Source organism: Pocillopora verrucosa, chromosome 1 (genome assembly GCF_036669915.1).
Source record: "Pocillopora verrucosa isolate sample1 chromosome 1, ASM3666991v2, whole genome shotgun sequence".
Classification (NCBI taxonomy): domain Eukaryota; kingdom Metazoa; phylum Cnidaria; class Anthozoa; order Scleractinia; family Pocilloporidae; genus Pocillopora; species Pocillopora verrucosa.
In genome coordinates, this window is record NC_089312.1 from 22,219,624 (window position 1) to 22,228,201 (window position 8,578).

General features: G+C 36.8%; 1 pseudogene; it reads left to right on the forward strand.

The window, feature by feature from the left end:
• The first annotated feature begins 273 nt into the window (after positions 1-273).
• On the forward strand, positions 274-2,811 carry LOC131778517 (uncharacterized; annotated as a pseudogene).
• The last annotated feature ends 5,767 nt before the right edge of the window (positions 2,812-8,578 follow it).

Genomic DNA, 8,578 nt, shown 5'->3' on the forward strand with positions numbered 1-8,578 from the left:
CGATTTTTTCTTTCCTCTTTTGTTTACATTTGCTGGACTCAGAAGTACGTGACGAAAAATCAAGGAGCAGGGTTTTCGTTCGTTTGGTAAGCTTACTTGCTTGTGTGTTTTTTGGTGTGTTTTTTTTTGTTGTTGTTGTTGTTTTTTTTTGTTTTGTCTTTTGCGATGGCTTGACTGTGACATTGGGATTACCTTTATGTGATCTCAAATTAATTTTGAAGGGACTCGTACGAAACTATTTACTGTGCGATGACTCTAACGACGTGAATCGATATGGCCAGTACCGCGGATTCTCAGTGGACTAATTCTGCGCTGGCCAATGAGTTTGTAAATTGTTATAACTATGACTGTTATTGTGCAAGATGATCATCTCACATCTCAGCTGGAGCTGGGGCCGCCTATGATCAGCACAATTCCGCGATGACAGCCGGCGCTCACGAAGTGGCATATCGCCAAGAGGATAACAAACGAGTCCTCATCTCTGAAAAAATTGAGCCATTGGCCATCTCGACAATATTTTCCGTTAAAAGAAACTTTAAAAGAGTTTAACAGCATTGATGAAATGGCCAGCAACAACTTATCAGGTTGGCAGAAAGGCAAGCTGTATTAGCGACCAGTGAAGTCTCTGCAGATTTAATTGAGAAATAAGACATGTTCAGAAATGAGACTTTCAATTATATCGCGTGTTAACATGTGTGACCTTTCATCTATCACGAGCATTCATTTCTCAGAGTATTCCGTCTTCTTAATTGTACGGTAAATCCGCGTGTGCAAGCGCGAAGACAGAAGAAAAGGAGAAGAGCGATATAAATAACTCTAAACTTTTCCTGTTACATATGTTAATTGCAGTATCTATGCGTTTGAATGTTTGAGTTCAAATTTTACTCTGGCTTTTGCGACCGGCCATCATTTAAAAAAATTTATTGATCTCCCCATAAGCCGGGGTCTTTTAATATTCTCATGATCCTCCCTAATTGGCAGTTCATTGGCAGTCTATTCTTAATAGTCACGTTCCCCCTTTATACGTTGTTGACTACGACTGATGCTCGCTCCGCTTCCCCTGAAAACAATCAGACCCCTTCACCCCCACCAAAAAAAAATCATCCCCCTCTCTTCCCCCCCCCCCCCCACTGGCGATAAATAATGAGTGGTTCTTTATAAAGTTTCAATGAAGGTTCCAGTGACTTGACTTGACTTCATCTCAGAGTTATTTCGATAATCTGTAACAGGAGAAACTGTCGCATTCAACCACGTTTTAAATATTAAACCAAAGGAAAATTTTAATGAAAGACGTGTATACCGCAGAGTCACCTATAGTACAAATACGACTGGCCATATGCTTAATAGCATAAGACACATTTTTCTGAAAAAAATATATGTACATATATTTCTGCGTTGCGTGATTATTGTATCCTTCAACTAACATCGAAGTTTTTTTAAAGTTCGGGGAAAATTTATTCTCATATGCATAGCTATTTGTGTTAATTTCTCGTACTGATCAAAATATTCATTGATAAATAGCATGCTTCACATTGTCACCTGATTTTCATTAATGCACTTGCTGGAAACCAAAAAATTGTTCACAAAATTGATAAACTTCTGGAATAAGGCAATCAGTCGTTTTCCAAATCATGTATCATGCAGCTCTCTTTTCAAAATGTCTAGAAAATAAGAATAACGATCTTCAGAGTCAACAGTGGCAAAAAGAAAGAATTCATGTGTACTTAGAGAAGCATTCATGTATACTTAGAGAAAGCATCACATATTCTTTACTATAACAGATATTTGTTTCCTAACAGCAAAGAACTTCACACCCCTCCAGAAATCTAAAATAGATTTTACCTTCTCGTTCACGAATTTCAGCACATTCCGTCAGCAAGAACCACAAGCAAGAAGCTTCAAATGCACGGAAACGGACGCTTCTCGCCTCAAAAGACGACTACGTGGCCACTGTGATATTCTTTACATCATTGACTCCTCTAGCTCGACCAGCAGGGCTGAATTCCGAAAAGGCATCAAAGCCATTCAAATGTTGATTGATGAGAGTGCACGAGACTCGTTACACGCGGCTATAACAGTAGCCAATCAGGCGCATCCTGTCTTCACATTCACTTCAAAAAGCTAATGGGAAACTGGAGAAACTGCAAAGAACTGGCGGAAAAACAAACATGCAAGAAGCGTTGGAGAAAAGCTTGCAAATGTTTCAAAATCCTAACAGCGGTGCCCGAGCCAGAAGTTTTAGACGTGTTCTGGTTGTGACTGGTGGACAGTCCAACGTGAAACGGAACAAAACGCTCTTGAATACCATGGACCTGAAGCTCAACACTTTTTTTTTCTACAGGTTTTTTTTGTTTATTTGTTTGTTTGCATTATTCACAGTTTTTTTTTTCGGTTGATGTTGTGAAACCATGAATGTAATGAAATGTCAGTGTAATGAAATGTATATGTTTTTTCATTAACTTGAAAGATTTAACATTTTGCAAGGACTCTTAGGAGAAGAAGCCAAGTAAACCTGACTTAGCGCAATATCGTCTACTATGGTGAGTGATTTTGGACGTCAGTGACCTAAATATTTGCAGATCTGGAGATTGATTCAACATTTACTTTTGAAATAATCCTTTTCTCACTGTGAGCACATCCTTATGCTTATTATGCTTTCACTTTTCTTTGTGTGATAGAATTCAAATTATAGTAGTTCAAGAAAATGACCTTGAAGAAAAATTGTACCGCTGCCTATCAGCCATAAGGATATTTTGGAAAGATTTGAAATTTTTCATTTGCGAAAAAAGGGAAAATTTGACAGCAATTTAACCACTGCATAGATCCACATTCATTCACCCAATGACTGGGTGAACCAATTCAGGAATGTAAGATACCATTTTGCGCTCTGCTTGCTGATCGAACAAAGCAAGTTGCATTGTACAATATACTTCTGAGGTGAACTTCGAACAAAGCATACCTCATACCAGAATTTGTTTATGTGCCTCAGCAAACAACTGGATTTACAGTAAAGCAATCATCAACAAGTTAGAATAAATGTCTATGGTCCACAGTTGGCATAAATCCTGAAAAAATAAAATTTATAAATTAACATTTTCTTAAATGCCTTCCCTGTGTTTGGATATATGATGGAAAGATAGCTAAAACACATCGATTGGTAACATACCTTTAAATTTACCTGTCAGTCACAAGTCAGGAAGATTATTGGTCAGTCTATCTATTTGTCTCTCGCCGGTAAAAAGCTGTAATTCTCTATAAATATGATCCAGATTTTATTTTATAACACTTCAAAAAAAGAAAGGAGAACACAGCACACAAGAGCTTATGGAAAAAATTTTTTAAATAATTCAGTGATTCTACCCAAGTACCAATTTCTTTCTTGTGGAGAACAGTTCCCAAACAAAGTTAACAACTTCTGTATCAAGTAATTAGTCATCAGTCTTCAGTCAATGATGCATGTACGTCAGTTCGTAAGACAGCAAGTCAGTCAGCTAGTCAGTCTGAGTCGGTCTATTAGTCAGTTAGTCTGAGTCAATCAGTCGATCAGTCGATCAGTCGATCAGTCGATCAGTCGATCAGTCGATCAGTCGATCAGTCGATCAGTCGATCAGTCGATCAGTCGATCAGTCGATCAGTCGATCAGTCGATCAGTCGATCAGTCGATCAGTCGATCAGTCGATCAGTCAGTAGTCTGTCAGTCGGTCAGTCAGTCAAACAATCAGTCAGTTATAAAAGATAGAATTAAAAAAACTGTAGAATTCAGATTTTCAATGGTTGGCATCTGGTTAGTTTGACGATCACTTTATCATCAGTTAGTCAGCAAGTCGATCAGTCATGCAATCTCACATAAACATTACTGGCATTTTAGTCATAATCAGTCAATTTGTATGTGTGCATTAATCTTAAAACTTTCATTTATACAGAAGCTCCAAAACCATGCAGCCCGTATTTATTGTATGCAAGCAATGAAAACTTCTTATTATTAATGAGATGTTCCAGGCACTCGGCTGGCGTTATAGTCTCTATGTACCATGCAACAAGATTGCCCTTCGTTTTGACATTTTTTGAAGTAAATAACACTACAAGGTTTGAGGGGAAGGCATCATGAGATGACTGAGGGCTACATGTACTTATTATTCAAAGAGGAAATAAACTATCGCAAGACAAACTACAACTCTGAAAAGAGTTGAAGAAACTAGAACTTGGTTTATATCCCTTTTTTTACCTAGCTCAATCACCCATAATGGATTGTTAAGTTAAAAAGGCAATAATCCTGGAAGATAGCCATTAAGATTATGGTCTAGTGCTGTTATCTCACCGATGACATCTTATCTGCAAGAAAACAAAATTTTTTTAATACATGTACAGTGAGACAGTGCAATGCAGTGCAATCAATCAATTAATCAATCAATCAATCAATCGGTCAATCAGCCAGTCAGTCAGTCAGTCAGTCAGTCACTAATTTGGTTGCTTGTTCCTCAACGATTTAGTGAGTCCAACGCGTTGTTAGTCACTTATTCAGTAGACAGCCTTTCACTTTGATTATCAGTTGATAAGCTGATCAGTTATCAGTATGCCAATCGATCAGCCTGTTAACAAATCTAACAACCAGTGAGTCAATCAGTGTTAAACTCCATGGCTTTTCTAACAAAATTCTGACCTTGAATCATTTGAGATTTTATCTGGACAAGACAGTGCCAAAAGTGACAATACCTTACTGAATTTACCCGAAATTTAAAGCAACTGAGGTAAATAAACTTGAATGAAACAATTTTGTCCGAAAGTCTTGGAATTATCTCAGAATTATTGATTACTGCATGTGTGTCAAAAGTAACATCAAAATTAAAAAATAATTGAAATTTCTTCTAATAATTAATTGGATCTACATGAAGTTTACTGATTTCAGCACTTCTCATTGTTACTTAATTGCCGTACCTGAAAGATGGCTTCAGATGCTGGCACTGGCAGCTTAACATACTTAACAGCTTTTATCATCAATTAATAATATATAAATTACATTTGTCCCAACTCTTTCAACATTTTCCATGTCCTTTCAGGTGCAATATAAAGTTTTCAGGGTCCTCGAATCATCGAAACCTCAACAGGTTCTTTTAAGTAGACCAAGTATTCTATTAGCCTTGGCAACCACATTGTCAAAATGGGAGTTCCATGAGAGGTACTCATTGGTAATAACTCCTAAATCCTTGAATTCCTTGACCTCATCCAGTCTATAACTATTCAAAGTAAAGCTTGAAATGTAGAGATGTTTTTTCTCAGCTAATGCCATAATTTTGCATTTTTTTACATGAAAATTCTGGCAATTTCGAACGCTCTTCTGAAAAAGGTTGTCCAAATCCTGTTGAAACAAATCCTGATCATTCGCAGCATCAATGATCCTTGCAGGCATCTGCATAAAGAGCAATAGTGTTGCACGGGAGAACGACTTCGGGTAAGTCACTTATAAAAATGACAAAGAATAAGGGCCCCAACAAGGAGAACCCTGTGGGACTCCAGATGTAACTTCAGCCCAGGAAGAGGAGACTCCATTCAGCACCACTCTTTGTTGACAGTTGATTTAATAACTTTCACACCGGAGCAGAAGTAACCCGGAGATTTCGAAACTACAGAGCTTTCGCAATAAAAGTTGATGACTCACACTGTCAAAAGCCTTGAAGAAATCCAAGAATGCTACGTCAAGGGCCGCAGCCCACTGGTGATAGATAAGAACTAGCTGTGTTTCACATCATCAAAGAAAAAAATACATTTAAATATCCGCAATATTGAGTGCAAAAATTGTATTAAGTATCCAGGTATATATCTTTATGAGCATCCACTGTGGGAATCCCAAATTCAACATGTAAATAATAAATTAGAAAAGAATGTAGGTATAATTAATAAGTTAAGACACTATCTTGATTTTCATATGCTCAAACAATTATATTATACCCCTATTTATCCATACTTAAACTATGGTCTTACCAGCTGGGGTGATGCTTACAAAAGTAGATTAAATAAAATCTGCACTGAGTAGAATAGATGTATACGAAGCATGTCGTTTGCTCATGGCAGAGAACATGTCAACCCCTACTATAATCTCCTTGGAATCTTGAAACTTGAAAATATTTACAGACTAAAAGTATCACTTTTTACATATAAACTTAAGAATGACACCCCAGCTGTACTACTGAATATTCTCACACCTGCATCAGAGATTCACTCATATAATACCAGGTATTTTGCAAATCAAAACTTCTTTAAGCCATCAGTATACACTAATTATGGTATGTCTACGTTTAAATTCTCTGCAATAAAAATCTGAGAATCTGTACCACCTGAATTTAAACGTTTTCTATACATTCTATTCAAAAAGCGGTATAAAAGTTCTTGTTGATTACTCAAAACTGACCATTGTTTAACTGTTAGCTAAATAAGCAAGATAATGTTTCACAATATGCAGTTTTCCTTTTATTCTAACTTGCATTTATATATGTCTTTCTTCTCTTACGATAACAATTTCGTCTTTAATGTCACTATTAATTTAAATTATAATAAACATGCGGCCAAGCCCAACTAATATCTACACATGACAGTGGCCAACTCGAAAGCTCATTGCCTACTTTGGTCTCGGTACACAATTAAATATTCTTTCTTCTAGTTAATTTCTGTTTGTATTTTTTCTATATCATTGTAAATCATGTTATGTTAAGTTATTTTTTCTGTAAACAGTGTGAAATAATAAAACTTGAAAACTTTCACATGATCTGCCTTTGACAAATCCATGTTGCCACTCAGTTAATAGGGTGCAATATGCTCGTAGACAGCAGTATGCACTATCTGCTCCAAAAACTTTGCTGGAATGGGCAATAATGAGATTGATCTGTAGTTGTTTTACAAGTTCCCTGCTGTCACTCTTGTGAATTGGAGTGATATTAGCCGATTTCCATAAGTCAGGCACTTTTCCAGACTTTAGAGACAATATTTAAATTTCCCGCGTTCATATTGAAAAGAATTAAACAGTTCCTTAATTTACACAAAAATATGATGAGCTGGAAAATGCCGATCAAATTCTAATCAAAAAGTAAGAGTATTGTGCAAAACAAAACAGCCTCAGGAAATACCTTATGCTTACACGCCTTTGTCCTCGCCTTTCAGATATTTCTGTGTACAGCGGAGTGTGTGTTGATATCAAATATTCGCAATTTTTTGTATTTAGCAGCCTCTGTAACCATTCCCATTATTTTCAGAGGAAGGGCCCATATAAAAGAATATGTGATTTTAAAGCCGACTGATGCTGAAGGGTCGTTTTCTGTCAGAGTTTCACGCTGTTTTTGTTTGACCAAACCATACTCTTCGTGTTCATAGTAGTTTGATCACAGTCTTTTCTCCGATCCTTTAAGGAACCAGACAACTTCGTTGTCAGGGGCCTTTCCGTTTCCTTAGAGAGCTAGCAACCTTCTGCACGAGGCCAACCATTTGAGCTTTACTGTGTGAAGAATCTGAATGAATACAGCCTGATCAAATCGACCATGAGAAACGGAACAACGTAACAGATAAAGTGTATCCAGCCTGAATGTTAATAAAAAACGAAAAATCTCGACGGTGATTGCATTGCCATAAGATTTATTTGTCGTACAAATTCTTCTTCGCCTTAGTGATTATTATGCTTCTACTTCTGGTTATTTTTCTTCCTGTCCATTGTCAATGATCTCAAATAAGGGAAAAAGTAAAAGATTTAAGGGCCTCAGCAAGATCAGTCCATGCGATCTAGAGGTCGAATTGCTGATTTTTGAGCATATTTAATTCTTCGTCAGTACCAGAGAAAATGCATAGAAAACAGAATGGAATAAGCATACTTAATGTCAGGTGGTAAAAGGTTGAGAGTGAAAATTAGCTCTGTGAAGTCTGGTCAGAAATCACCATATTTCATCAACAAGACTCATGAGATATTCATATTTTTCAGATAATGCAGAGAGAGGTTAAAAAACTCCGTCAATGGACATCTATATACGTCAAGGACATATATCCATTAAGCACAAAGCTCGATAGTGATTGGCTCTCCGCGAGCTACACCTTTCAAAGAAATTACTGCACGCCTCAGTAATTATCAAAGATGTTTTGGTTTTGGTTTTTGGTTTTTTTTTTTACGACTTCCAGGTTAATGTCACGTGATTCCATGCAGTCAATGTTAGAGGGCCTATTTGCTCTTCACATGTTAAGTCATCCCCTCCAAAATACAGGGAGAAAACGAAGATGGCACATTTCTACATCTAACTCTTTTTTTTTGAGTGCGAGGCGATGTAAGTTGCGGAATTAAATTTCATTATTTGACCAAATAGAATCTGTGTTGCCTTGTGTCTGTTCAGTGATCAATCATCACAGATGACGTCAAAATGTGATGCACACACAAAAAAAGAGGCACATGATGCGCCGTTGTTGGTGCATCATTTTTGACCAGATCTTCGAACTCAAAGAATTATATAAAGCAAACGTAACTTACAAATGAGAATGAGTGCATGGATTTTTACCTTCTCTACTCATTGTAAATAAGTAAACTACATTGCAGTTTTACAAGAAATAT